The sequence below is a fragment of the Hylaeus volcanicus genome, chromosome 7 (assembly GCF_026283585.1).
Source record: "Hylaeus volcanicus isolate JK05 chromosome 7, UHH_iyHylVolc1.0_haploid, whole genome shotgun sequence".
NCBI classification, from domain to species: Eukaryota; Metazoa; Arthropoda; class Insecta; order Hymenoptera; family Colletidae; genus Hylaeus; species Hylaeus volcanicus.
Genome location: NC_071982.1, coordinates 81,207 through 95,581, shown reverse-complemented (window position 1 = coordinate 95,581; position 14,375 = coordinate 81,207). Strand labels below are relative to the sequence as shown.

Here is a 14,375-nt window from a genome sequence, read left to right as displayed (position 1 = left end):
ATTATTATTATAAAGGAGAAGAATAATGATAGGTACGAAAATAATCAAGCAACGATACAAGTAATTGTTACAGTTCATAAATAAATACAGTCGGTACTCTTTTATTTCACCCTGCTGGTTAACTCGACTGCTGGTTTTTCGTTTCTTCGCTCGTCCCAGAGTGCCAAAGAGCCTGTCGCGTATCCTTCCTTTTCTTCTCCCTCGGTTTCTAACGATTTTTTTTATTTAAAAAAAGGTCCCCGGTGTCCTCTGAAATGCTACGAGTTTCGCTCGAATTCGCTGCCGATGAAATGTATGCCGTGGCCGTGGCCGTGATACAACGCGAGATTCTCGATTCCTAAAGCCAGGTGGTTTCCGCGTGTGCAGCTCGTTATCGTAACGCGGGATGCGCCTTTTAAAAGTAATCCGTTTTCAGTGGTTCGCGAGTGTATGTATTTTGGTTCGCGTGTCGTACGCAAGGTACGCGTCGGCGTCGAAAAGAAGCTTAACGTGACTAGAACTGGGATCGAAAATGGACGAAATCGTCGATTACGTCTCTTACGTTTCTTACATGCTTACACTTGTACATATACATATAATAATACACAGTATATACAGTTTTTGTACTCGGTTAAACGTAGAAATAGAAAAGCACTTATCCCTAGACTTTCTAATGCCCCTAGCTTCGTTCGAGTGAACATTAAACAACGTCGAGGCGATAAACCGACTCATCGATCGTTTTCGCGCTCGGCGTACCTGTAAAATTCGCGATCGGAATCGTCCGATAGCTTGCGTCATAGATTACAAAGCTCTCTTATCGACGTTTCCTGTATAACGATCTTTTCGTTCTATAGCTTGGATGCCGATTGCTACCCTAACAAAACTTGTCTTATCGCGATTCATCGAGAAATGATCGTTGCAACATTTTATCGAGAGATTGTTTAATCTTTAACCCTCGGTCCTTGGTGTGGCTTCCTGGAAAATGTTGAGTTTTTGTTCGTCGCAGGCAAAATTCCGAGTTGCAAGAAAGCATTTCGTAAACGATTCGTATCGTCTGTTTAGGATTCCTTCAACTGGCTTTTATCTCGATCGTTTTCGCGGAGAAACAAGTACCATTTCATCAAAAATTTCGTACGTGTTACGTAATTGTTTGTTCTCGTTCGATTAGGCCACATCGTCGTTGATCGAGGCGACGGGACGGGCTGCTGGGATAAGTTGGCCGCCCCTTCTAGATCGATCTTGCTCGTCGGAGCAACCAACAGACATTTATAAACAGACGTCTCAACCAATACTCGACCATGTACCAGTGACGATCGACGGAACGTACAAACTTTCTTTTCCTTCTGTTGTTTGACAATACAGGATCGATGTCGAAAGATGTGCCAATTTATCCTCGGCATTCTACATACACTCTTCTTGGAAATTCGTTCTTGGAAATTCGTTGCAAAAACGGGTAAACACCGGCCTGGCGTTCCCCCTCTGTTACTTCCTACATGTTTACCATCGTCGAAATTCTCGACAAAAATCTACGTATGTATCATACGTATATCTCTCTACGCAGACTCTAATTGTTATCAGTTACGTCAGCTCTGCCACTATGTCTAAAAGAGTGTAAGTTGTTTCGAAAGTGAAAGGAAACTACGTTTCTACGATGCTGCGAAAGAATCGATCATTCAAGGGTCACGGGTTTGTCATGGAAATGTCAATTAATTGGCTTAACATGGGCGTTGCGTATTCATGGAGCGATTTTTCAAATTAATCAATTACACGAATATTTTCTTCGCAAACGAAAATTCAAGAAAAGACATGATCGCGAAAGGAGGAACATTTTTATTCCTTGTCCGAAATTCAACGAAAGCTCCATGCACACGCACACGCGTATCGCTATTAAACAGTCTGAAATATCTATCGAAATGGTTTCTTATTCGATTGACGATATATTAATTTACGACGATGGGACATTTCATCGATTCGATTCGATTCGATTCGTTTCGTTTCGTTTCGTTTCGTTTCGTTTCGTTTCGTTTACATTTGATACATTCGAACGATCGCGGTCGTCCAAGAAGAATCGATTGCCGATCGAATAAAAAACCGACTTCTTCAAATTCAACGTTCCATATTTCAGAATAAAATGTTTCACTACTCTTGCACCAACCACCAAACAATACACCTTAAAGATTATACGGTTCGCTTGTCGTCGAATTCAAGTAAAACCTACATTTTTCGCATACTTGAACAAACTACTCTGTATCGAAGAAACACGTCGAAACAAACAAAGTACGATAAAGTTGATGGAATGCTTTGTCTTACATCATCTCTATCACATATTAACTAATAACATTCCAAGTACACAATTTTCGATGCAGAACCCTGTTGTCGTGTATCTCGCAACAATCGGTGAAATATACGCTACAGATAGTAGAATTTGTATCTTTGATTATTTGATGTACTAGATCGCGTATATGTGTGCGTATGTCCGTCTGTTCTGTCTGTCTGTCTGTTTGTTTGCGTGTGTACATATGTACTTTTTCTCTTTTTAACAAATACAATGTTCTCAGTTCTCGTTAGACTAGTAACGGTGCGTCAGAAAATCTCCGAGAAATAAGAATCACTGGGACTAAACGAGTGTGGAAAAATAATAGCCCTTTATTGTCACTCACCTCCAGCTTTCAATCCTTTCGTTGCGAAACAACCGAGATACCGTGTCTCTTCTTTTCTCTCTTTTCTTAGAAGTCATCGTACGTGTTCACTTGTACTATTCGTTATCCCTATGGATAGAAAGTTAAATATACTCTCTCTTCATGCTTTTTAAAATTACATTTTGCCTGGCAGTACCTTTGTTCGAAACAGCTCCGAGGAAATGAGGAAGGAACGGAAAAATCCATATTCCTACGATGTACGCCGTTGGCCGTTTAATTCGTGTCACGTAAATTATACTTGATAGATTTCAGGATAGATGGTTTAAAAGTAACAAAGATTCAAAGGTTACGACCAACGACGTATACAAAGGGCAAATAAACTACTACAAAGAAATACTAATATTTATGATGTAGGTGTGTATATATAGGAATATGTACAGATACGCGCACCCGATGCATCGAAAAATCGATAATTGCACCGTGACACGTAATTTACACTACACGTATAATTACCAAAATAACCATCAATTTACCAAAAGAAGTAGGTATGTTTGAATAGTGTGGAGGGGTGTGTGATACCGCGTCTTGATTAAAATACTTCGCTACAGGTTTACAATTCTAGTGTTGCTCGATTTATTTCAGAATTCGTCAATCTTTGCGTCGAAGAATGACGACGATGACGATGACTGTAATAATAATAATAATAATAATAATAATAACAACAACAACAAAAGAAATTGAAAAATGATAATTCAAGTGCCTCGGTTTTTATATTCGTTTGTCGATAGTGTCGTCTCATCCTTTGTTTCAACTGCATTCACCGTAAACAAAAGACCTAATGTCCGCGTGATCGTTGTATTCTTTTGAACGCGTGACAAAATTTGCCGGCGATCGAGTTTGGTGCGATTGAAAAAAGGGTCGGCGATTCTTTGTTAGGATCATTTGTAAAAACTTGAAAGTTGTACTACGTATTATGTCCAAATATTACGATATTCTCGGTTCCACGAAACAAATTCGATTTCTCCGACGAGTTCCGATTTCTGATTCGTAATATCGTTTCGCAACCAAAATCGATCACGATGACTGCCAACCGATTAACCTGTCGAGTAAAATGTTCATCGTGATCCGTCGACAACCTTCGTTTATCAAACAGTCTATGGAAAGGGATGAAAATAAGAGATACCGTTAAGCGGCGTTAGCATGGAATAAGAGTGTTTTTAATGTTTTCAACAACAACAGGTACAGTAACCAGTTTACCTGCAGTAAGTACGTTGGTAATTATTTCTTCCGTTTCTCCTTTTCTCTCCGTCTCTTGTATCCTTTCGCCACATCTATTTCTCACCCTTACACACGCACAAACGAATGGCGTGGACGCACTCACGCCCTCACGCCCTCACGCACGCACGCACGCACGCACGCACGCACGCACGCACGCACGCACGCACGCACGCACACGTATATACTCTCTAATTCGCAGCTTTGCCTCGCATCTCTTTACTAATTAATCAAAACTCACTTGGTACTTTTACTCTTTTACCTTTTACCCATGAAATCGGAGTAAGTAATTAATTACGTAAGTAAATTTTCTACACATCGTGTTTACTATTCGACTGTCTATCTAGCTGACTATACTAAATAGTTGCATTGCAGAATTCGGGTTAACCTACGTGGCTACGATTTCGTGATCTTTCCAATAAAGAAATGCGGTGTTATCGATCGTTTGCAAGCATCGTTTATCCTATGGAAAAAAATATATGTAGTTACAGCATCAAGTAATCGTGCAAATTGTTCTCGTAAATGAACCAACGAGAGAAACGAGGTACGAGATGCGAGATGAACGAGTCGAAATTTCGCATTCGATGATTAGATTCGATTGGAAAGTCAGTAAATCGTGGACCGATCGCGGGAATGTTTACAGGGTGAAATAGATTGCGCTACGTCGAAGCTTTGTCCAGAGAACAGGAAAAGTACGCAAAAGTACAGATACAAATTTCGATATCGTATACGCGTACAATAACGTTGCTAACCGTCTAGAGGTAAATCCAAAGATTATCAGAGTCTGACCACGAATCAAACGACGCCGACGAGACGAATCACCTCGATCGTACCTGTAGGTTGTTTGTTCGAGACGCGGTCAGTTTCTAGTCTGGATGTACCCTAACAAGTTAAAAATTAACTGTCTGTAAAATAAATAAAATAAATAAAACGATAAGGTAACAAGTATAAGAACAACAATGAGGATGAACATGAACATGAGCATGAGCACGAGCATCAGCATGAGCATGAGAATGAGAATGAGAATAAGAATGACGATGACGATGACGAAAAATGGCACATTTTACGAAAGAATATATTGGACAGTACGTAGTAATTAATATTAATACATGTCGTATACAGCTAACGATATCTGGGATATCGATTAGCTGCAATTATCACGCAAGATACATCGCTACTGGCTACACGTTAAACAGGAGAAAAGAGTCCCGTGTTTGGCCAGTCCTCGTCGATGCTCTCCGACGTCATCTATGCGATCGACGAGGTCCTGTGAAAACGGAACTCGTTCTCGATTTGTTTGTCAGTCACGCTACGCGGAGATATCGTAATCGTCTATCTCTCTATTTCTCACACTATATCTGGTCGATTCAGTTCACCGTTTATCCGGTTTGTACTTTTTCAACATTCTCGAGGTTGCAAAGTGTCCTCTCGTGGCAGAATTGTCTCGTATCGTTAATCGAATTTAGTTTACTCGAGCCAATCAATCACTCGTATCGTCGAAATCAACGGGCATTTCATCCGGTTATCTTTTAGATCCGTTATTCGTTCAGTTTTACGGGGAAACGATATCGTCGATTTCAATCGATACGCTTCAATTTCTCGCTGTTTCTGTCAAGTACGCGGCCGAATAAATAGAGCGACTCGCGGAAACGATTTGATTCCGTTGAAAGATACTCGCAACTACCTACCCGAGATGTCGACTACTCGCGATCGTACACTTTAAAAGGCAATCGCGTGGATTCGAGCTGATTAACTGAGTACGCGCGCGGTGTCTAATTTATCGCTCGACGATCAATCATCTCTCGTATAGGCGATCGCGTTGCTTACGACTCGCGACACTCGCAATGAAAACAAAAACAAAGTGATTCGATGACGCCAGTCACGGTGTTGACAGCCGAAACCAACGAATACAGCCGATGCTGCTGGTTGCTGCCGACGCCTCAGCGTCAGCCTTAGCGTCAGCGTCAGCCTTAGCGTCAGCGTCAGCGTCGGCAGCGGCGTCGCGTCGCGAGCAACGTTTCCGCGTTTTCACTACTCGAGACGCTTTCTCTTTCCGCTTGCTCTCCGTATCTATGTATTTCGCACGTTCTTATCTTCTTTCGAAAACAGCCAGGATTAGATTCAAAAAATATATGCGATACCTTGTCCGCGACACAGGTACGCAAACGAGTTACCAAGGTGTAGGTCAAAGTTTACGGCTCGATACAACTCGTTACGTTAAAAGAACGTACGTTTATTAAGTTAAAAATTTCTCTACATTTCGCGTTCGATGTTCTATCGTTCCGTAAACTTTATAAAAATCCAGTATATATACATATATATATGTACAGAGATATATATCGTCGATGTATCGCAGTACCGCGGGATCGAGAGGTTCGTTCTTCTACTCGAGAAATTACAAGTATTTCAATTTAAGAATTAACCATTTTTTTTCTATTTTCGTTTCTTCCTTCTTTTTCTTTTTTTTTCTTTTTTTTTTAGAAAACTCATTTAGAAATTAGCCTTTTCTCTATTCCGTTTGAAACGTGTTCAGATCGCATCGATCGTCCATATGATACGATTTTCCAAACCGCGATCAACTAGCTTTTCCAAACCTGACGAAACTAGAAAATGTAAATCAAGTGTAGGGGTGGCTCTTGAAAAACAGATTTTTTTGATTATCCACCGGAAGACGTAACAACGGATATCTAGCGATCTGGACCAACACTGAACCGAGTAAAGATGCTATCGAACAAAACTTGATTCGGCCGTCGATCATATCGACGTAAGGTTTTATCGGTTTTGTAAATCAACAGGACAAACAAACTACGATATAGCTACGTAGTTATTCTTTCTAGATGAGACGATCAAGCTAAATCACCGAACACGCTTTAGTCTGCGTTCGTGCGTCCATCGGCCTATCGGCGAACGGTTGCGAACGAACATCGCGGAAAAAGAGCTCGCGAATGTTAACCAATTGGGCTGGCAACTGATTTACAGTTGCACCTGCCAAAAACGTTACACCGTACAATATTGCACCGTGTTGCGTTGCGATTCCTTTCGAATTAAGCTTTCGCGCAGTATTCATTTTATTAAACGTCATTTCCCATGATTAATGCGATCACAGTTAAAATGTAGGGAAATCTAATTAATTACTCGGAACACGGTTAAGACTTGACATAATTGAACCAAGTGTCATGCGACGAACCACTACTTTTCGTATAAATATGAGTCGAACGTTTTTTTTCCTTTTAGAAAACCACCTTTCTAGCATACGCTCGGTTCGATCGCCGTCTATATTGATCGTACACTCGTTATATACGTATATTTGTATTATTAATATGTATATATATATATATTTTTATATTTATATTTATATGTATACATGTACTGGAAGAACAAGACGCCGGACTCGCCTACCGGCTTTAAAAAAGCGCTACGAAAAACGCGCGGGTCCCATATCGAAAGAATGCCTCGAAGACGAATGAAAAATCATCGGCTGGTCTTTTCCATATTTCGTCTTGTGTTGCCTTATTAGAGGCAAGCTCTCCGAAGAGTAGGTCTATTCTCCTACCAACTTGTCGATAAACGAGAACGATCGTTGGGTCGTTTCGTTAGATTTTCCGTGTAGGTAAGTTTGTATAACGTAGAATTTGAATCGGACTCGGTTGTTCTCGAGTGCGGAGAGTTTGCCCGTAAAAGCCGATTTTCGAGCGCACTATATCTTTAAAGCGACTCGTTTTTACACGGATATTTCAAACTACCGTTACCTACGAAATATCTCTGTCGTCGATGAAGGCGATGACGGTGGAAGTGAAGGTTTTTGGTTGCGGGTGGCGGGTGGCGGGTGGCGGGTGGCGGTGATGGCAGTAGTGGTGAGAACCATTACAAAGATCAACATTTACAACGTTATACGTATACTTGTTTCACTCTGTTTCTGTTACCGTTCAAATCACACATGCGACTACGTAAGGCCTCGCTTTGCCTCTTTACGGCACGACTGTCTCGTATCACGTTTGCTAATTCACCGCATCTACTGTGAAATAAAAAACGCTCGAGTATACGATATAGGTAGATCGGTCGCGGTCGCGCGAACAACGACTCGCGCCTGTATTCGAGATTTTTGATCGAGCAATGTTTCCCAACACTTTCAATTTCCATGATTCTTTTTGGAATTTCAACTTTCGAGCCGTTTCTTTATTTACCAATACGAGATAATCGTTCGGAAACGTGTTAGTAATACAGGTAAACATCATTACTCATGCACGATGCAGCTCTTTTCTATTGCAAGTTTGATATCGTTGGCACGTAGCCTTCCATGTGGAAACGTCGCGACGGGGACGTTTCAATCATCGCCTAAGCTCGAGATAAACGAGAAATATGCCGAAAGAGATTCATTCGGTGATCAATTCCCGATGCAAGAGGCACGTTACGAGGCGAGAGGACGAAATGAAATACGATGTAATTCGATTCTCGTTGATTTCAAAGTTTGGTTAACAAGAAAACTTCGGGAAGAGAGAAAAAGAAGAAGACGCTATCGCTTATCAATTTGAACGTTTCCGCGTGAAAAACTCGTAAACGAAGCGTAACATCGTATTACGTATCCAGTGTCGCGGCCGAGAGACAAAAAGATGTTGTAAGATCTCGATCGACTTGATCGTATCGGTCGAGAGTGTTATTAAAAAAGAATTAAAGCGAGAATACGACTACAACTTGAAAATAGAAAATAGAAAATAGAAAGTGTGTCGTTAAATAAGCAACGCAACACGACACGATCTGTTTGCGTACCAAGAGGAAAAAGATATTGTTAGGAAGCAGCAGTTTTCTCGATCCCGAGGCTTTCCTGCATTGCTCAAAAAAATGTCTGTATTATGCGTGGAATTATGATACTACGCCTACACCATCGACAAATCTTAGCTCTGCTAGTAACAACTACCAACATTTACTACGTATTATGATGCGTGCGGTAGGGTGATACACATATGATTCGTCGGTCCTCTATACCACGAAAGCGGTGGTACCCAATGCTCGCAACTAACACGCTAAATCTCGCAACGTCTATCGCATCTAATTATGTAAAAATCTACGGAACGATGCGTGTATATGTATAATAGGATAATTTGTATAGGTGTCCTATTTACACAGGGTGGATGAAACCTCGTGGTACAGTCGGAAACAGTTGGCCAAATCGAATCGAATCGAATCGAATCGAATCGAAAATTTTTCTTTAAATTTTGTTTGTCTGTACCAAGATGCCTGTTAAACCACTCTGTACATCGAGTACATAAGGGTAGAAAAGAGAGAGAAAAAAGAAGAAAGTTGTCTTACCTGTTTCTCAGTCGCGATGGTCGGCAGGTCTCGGATCCGAATTCGTGGTAGCGGTTCTCTTGCCTTCTCTAGCGATCAACCTTCTCAACTCTACTCTACCTATTAAATGGGAATTAATATGCATCGGAATAGTTGCTGTTTTTCTTTTCGCTGTCTTGCTTATCTTTTTCTCTTACATTTTTCACTCTCCGTATCTCTGTGTATCGTTTCTTTAGTTGTTGAGTTATTTTCGTTCGAATTTCGAAGGGTGTTTGGTCTCGGGGTTGGGAATACACGATGGGGGCACAGGGAGATCGAATAAGGCACTCGGGTTCTGTCGAATCAAACATCGTAAAACTAAGGAAAGAGTGGCGCCCCCAACTGCACGGAGAAAGCAGAACGAAACGAACGCGTATCTTTTCCGTTTTCCGTTTTCCGTTTTCCGTTTTCCGTTTTCCGTCGTGTCGGTACGAAATCGCGAAATATTATAGTCGACTCGAGTCGACTGAAATCTTGATAAATCGTAAAATGATATGTCGGAGGTTATCGATATGTCTTACGCTTCGCTCGATGCAGCTGAAAGAATTCTGATTGCTCACGCGAGACTAGTTAAACGTTGATCGAATCGGTCCAGCTACGCGAAAAAATGTCTCTTACATTTATTATATCGTATTACGTTTTTCTTGCTGCTCGTTTTCGCGAGAACAACGACACAACACGAGAGGAATCACAGCGCGCAACCTACGTATAAAACCATCTACAACCTATTGTACAACTCGTACCAAACTATGACAATTCGACGATATGTACACCGATCCCTATGATCGTCAACTATTCATCTCGAATCGTTTCGAAGGCAAGGTTTTCGCGTCTCTAGCGAACAATTTTTAAATCTCTCTCGATCTACGTAAAGATCGGAGAGGTCTCTCGCGATCGATTCCCGCGAATTTCTGGAAACCGGAACATATCTTTCTCCGTGCTGCGATGCCAGGTGTCTTTGCTCGTTCCTTTGATCGAGCGTACGTGCAAAAAGGGTTTTTGGATCGAGTAAAGTCTGTTCAGATTCTGTTGGATTCGATCGCAATCCGATCAGGCTAGTCGCGGTCAGCTATTTTTTTATCGGCAACTGAACGGCTCTGAAATCGGCAAGCGGCAAAACGCACACACTTGTCTCGTCAATCCTTTGCGCTTGGACTCTAGTTGTTCGGCAGGTCAGCGGGTTTGTTTGCCTCGTACGCCACCGATCGACTTTTCGATATTCGATAATAACATCGTTCCATGTGGTTAATTTTGTTGTTCGATCGAAATTAATAAATTACCGGTCCATTCGCAAAAGGTTAAAAGGACGTAGAGGTGGTAAGCCGAGCCTTCGTACTCTTCGGGATATCGGAGGAATGGGAAAACCAAGTAACGATTCTTCCATCGATTGCTCAAAATTCTCATCTTTCAACTGCCAAAGTTCGACAAGACGTCGGTATATTATATTATCGTATTATATATTCCAGGGTAAATCAAAGTTAAAATTGCGAATCGTCGTTTGCTTTGGCAGCAAAAAGATTGAGCGACCGCGAAAGAAGGAGCCTGTTGGGTCTTGGCGGAGAAAAAACTGTGTACATATCGAAATTTAATTTTTAAATTTACTCTTACTTGCTGGTTAGAGCGCGCCTGGGGTACTCTAGCTAAAATGCATGCGCTACAACAATTCCTCTGGTTGTCTTGGACCGCTTAAGAAGCAACATGGGGCGACAGGAAAGAGGAAGAAATGTTAGAAAAGAGTTTTGCCTATGAGTGCCGGCGGAGTGCACACCGTCCTTCCTTTCGATAGGAATGGCCGTTTTTCCCGTTAACGCGTTGATCGGAAACCGCTTTCTTTCTATGTATCGTATCGTATCGTATCGTACGTAGTTGAGAACACGAAACAAAGAGGTTTGTTTCTCGATGATTTAATGGAATGTTTCAACCCGTTGTCCGCTTCTCTGTTCGGTGTGTCCAAGACCTTTTCGTATTTCGATTCGTGTCACACCTTTCTCAGCTTGTTTGTTTCGCGATTAAATCCTAGTCGCGCGTTCGAAACTTGACGAGACTACGTGTATCTAGTTTGCGAGCAGACTTTTCACCTTTTACCGAGATTAGACGAAACTCGTTATTTGTTATTGGCGATTCGTAAACGACGCGAGATACGATTGGAATCGCTCGAGAAAGGTCCTCGATGCGCGGCGCGCGCTGGCTTTGAGCCGAAGGGCACGCAGGGGCCGTGTTCCGACCAATCAGAGAGCGTCGCGAAACGAGTGCCCACCGGGGTTAACGAGGCTAATTACAGCTTAATATTAATCAGCCAATTAGCGATGCGCCCGCGGTGGCGCGCCTCCGGCACCAACGGCTGCGCCAACCTTCGACACCGCTGACAAATGAAAAATTTGCAAACAAATTTTTTTCACATAAAATAACATGAAAAAGGAGAGGAAGAAAAGAAAGAAAAAATGAAACAGAGTAGAAGAAGAAATAAATGGAAAAATAATCGATATACGCTCTAGAATAGCGTGTATCACGATTCGTACAAAAGATACAATATAGACACTTTAGATCCAAGTTGAGTGGGGTATACGAGGAGACATAAACAATGCATATATACGGGTATATGAATGAGCGAGAGAATAGCGTAGTATTACACAGCACCAAAATGAAAAACACAGATAAATTACTTTTGCCAGAGATCAAAATACGAAAGAAATACAGTTAGCGAGGATATGTATATATGTATACGGAAGGAAAAGTGTTTGTTACGAAAAAAAGGAGGGGATCAGCGTAGGACGAACGGGAGCTGGTCAGAGTATACAAAATAGGTACACAATATACAGGTTAGCTACAAGTTTGAAACCAACTACTTTATTGGCAACTCATCTAAGCATCGAACTAAACTATGTCATACTTGTCGTTTTTCGTGTTCGCCGCCCCGCGTATTCCTGCTAAGTTGTGCTCTTTCTCTCTCTCTCTCTCTCTCTCTCTCTCTCTCTCTCTCTCTCTCTCTCCCCCGTTTCTTTCATTCGCTCTCTAGTTTACGGCCGATGATCATGGAAATAAATGTACGTGCACGCGTCCGTTTTTCAAGAAATTTTTCGCGTCGAAGAGTGGTGCATCAAGGAAGAAAATAATGCTCGAAAAATTAATGTTAAGTTGAAATCGCTACTTTGTCTATATTAATAATCGTAAAACACCGCATTCTCGGTTGTTCGAAGACTCCTTCGACAGAAGAATCTTATGAAAAAAGACGAGGCAATGGATAAAACTTCCGTCGATAGACAATCTCCGAACAATCGTAAGGTCAGAGATGAATAGATTGCGATTTCTAAGTACGTTTCGTCGAGCAAAATATTCTTCTACATGGCCAACTAAAATATAGAGTGGACGCGAGTGGGCGCGGACGCGGACGCGCGGCGGTCTCAGAATCCGATTCGTTTCCCTTTGGGCATTGACGAATCCGCCTCGCTCGAGCGGGTAGCGAACAGGTTCGCGCAAACTTTCTCGAGACACGATCGTTGGACGATGCTCGTTGCACGACTATATCCCTCACCGATTATGGCAACACGAAAACACACTCTCACGTACATACAGACAGATAGGAAAATAGACAGAAGACAATATAAGGCTAAAAAAAAATAAAAAAAAAATATATATATGTATATATGATACGGGATAAGAGAAGGAGAGGGAGAGGGAACGAAACTCTGCAACGAGAATTTCGAATTTGTGCAAACCCATTGCGACCTTCGCTGCGCTCGAGGCTGAGCCTAATTTGTATACATATAATCGCTGACCAGAAAGATGAAGAGCAACGATGTTTCGGTAATTGCGAAACGTATACGCGGGGTTGACGAGAAAGTCGAGTAAATCGATCGACGATAATCGCTAATAATAATAATAATAATAATAATAATAATAATAATAATAATAATAATAATGATAATGATAATGATAATAATACTAAGTAACGGTAAGACAAGGCACAAAGTTACGATCGACTGGGATGTCGTAAACGGCACGACGCGTATTGCTTGGAGAATCGTCGACAGTCGACGTAAATAATTAACCGTTGTCTTTTTCCCGAACAAGTAAATCATGAAATGTAAAAACGGACGAGTGCTGCACGCTACAAACACTTTGAACCATGAAAAAGAAAAAATGTAATCGAGGAAATAAACGAACGAAAGAACGAAAAACTAATTAAAATAAAAGAAAAGGAAAAGATGTGGAAAAAAGAAAAATGTTCAATCGAATATACCCTTGGCGCGTCGCGTTAAAAGTTAGCAAGAAGACAGAGCAGCGAGACACTGTGTGCTTTCAAGTTATACGAAGAAACGACGAATGCGGTGTGACGAAACAATGGAGGATAACCGGCTCTAAAAGATATTTCAACCAGCATGCTTCACCTACTGATCATTCTCAACTAATGGGTGGTTAGCGCTCATCAAAATATACTAGCTACGCTAACAATTACTCTCGACATTCGCAATGTGTCTTTGCATATATGTACTGTGTCTACATATTTGTGTACGTGTGAGGGGTGCTGAGCGTTTTGTGTATGCGTTTGCGTGTCGCGTTTAAAATACATAATCATTTGCAAAGATATATTAAAGGAATTTCAAGAGGTTACGGAAACGGGATAAATGTTGGCGAAGAGGATATACACGATCAAAGGTCATTCCAGAGATATAATCAAAAAAATCCATCGACACGATCGAAAGTTGCCATTTGTTCATCGAATCGTATGCCGCATCCTTCCGTTTATTTGTTATTCGTTGCTTGGGCTCGCGCAGTATGCATCGGCGAATCTTTTGGTGACGAGAACGCGCCAAGACGAAGAGGACACGATTAACTCGAGTCTGTTCGAGCGAAAATACCATTATTAGCATACCGTGAAAAAAAGAAAAAAATCCTCAACATCTCGTTCGTGTAACGCCGCGAAAGGGATGACGATATACTAGTCGGGGAAAGAAAGTACTCTAGTAAAAGATCGGTAGGATATGCGGAGCGGACAGGCCAGGATACATCGATATCGGGTGTCCTCAAGGTTAGCTTTAAGTACGCACCGTTTATCGAGTACGCAAACCGTGAAAAATAAAATTCGGTTTGCACCAAGCGGTATCGTCTCATGCTAGATTCACCGCACACGCGTGCTTACGTTTTTGCTTCTCGCGG

The 14,375-nt window shown here is 41.6% G+C and overlaps 1 protein-coding gene and 1 long non-coding RNA gene across 8 annotated transcripts in view; one reads left to right on the top strand and one right to left on the bottom strand.

The window, feature by feature from the left end:
* Nucleotides 1–14,375, top strand: part of LOC128880552 (sestrin homolog) — a 43,473-nt gene that overhangs the window by 5,024 nt on the left and 24,074 nt on the right. The window lies entirely within an intron of this gene.
* Nucleotides 51–14,317, bottom strand: LOC128880554 (uncharacterized). Its single transcript, XR_008457867.1, has 2 exons — nt 9,201–14,317; nt 51–2,747 (listed from the first exon to the last, which is right to left on the bottom strand). It is a non-coding gene; the product is annotated as an uncharacterized LOC128880554 (long non-coding RNA).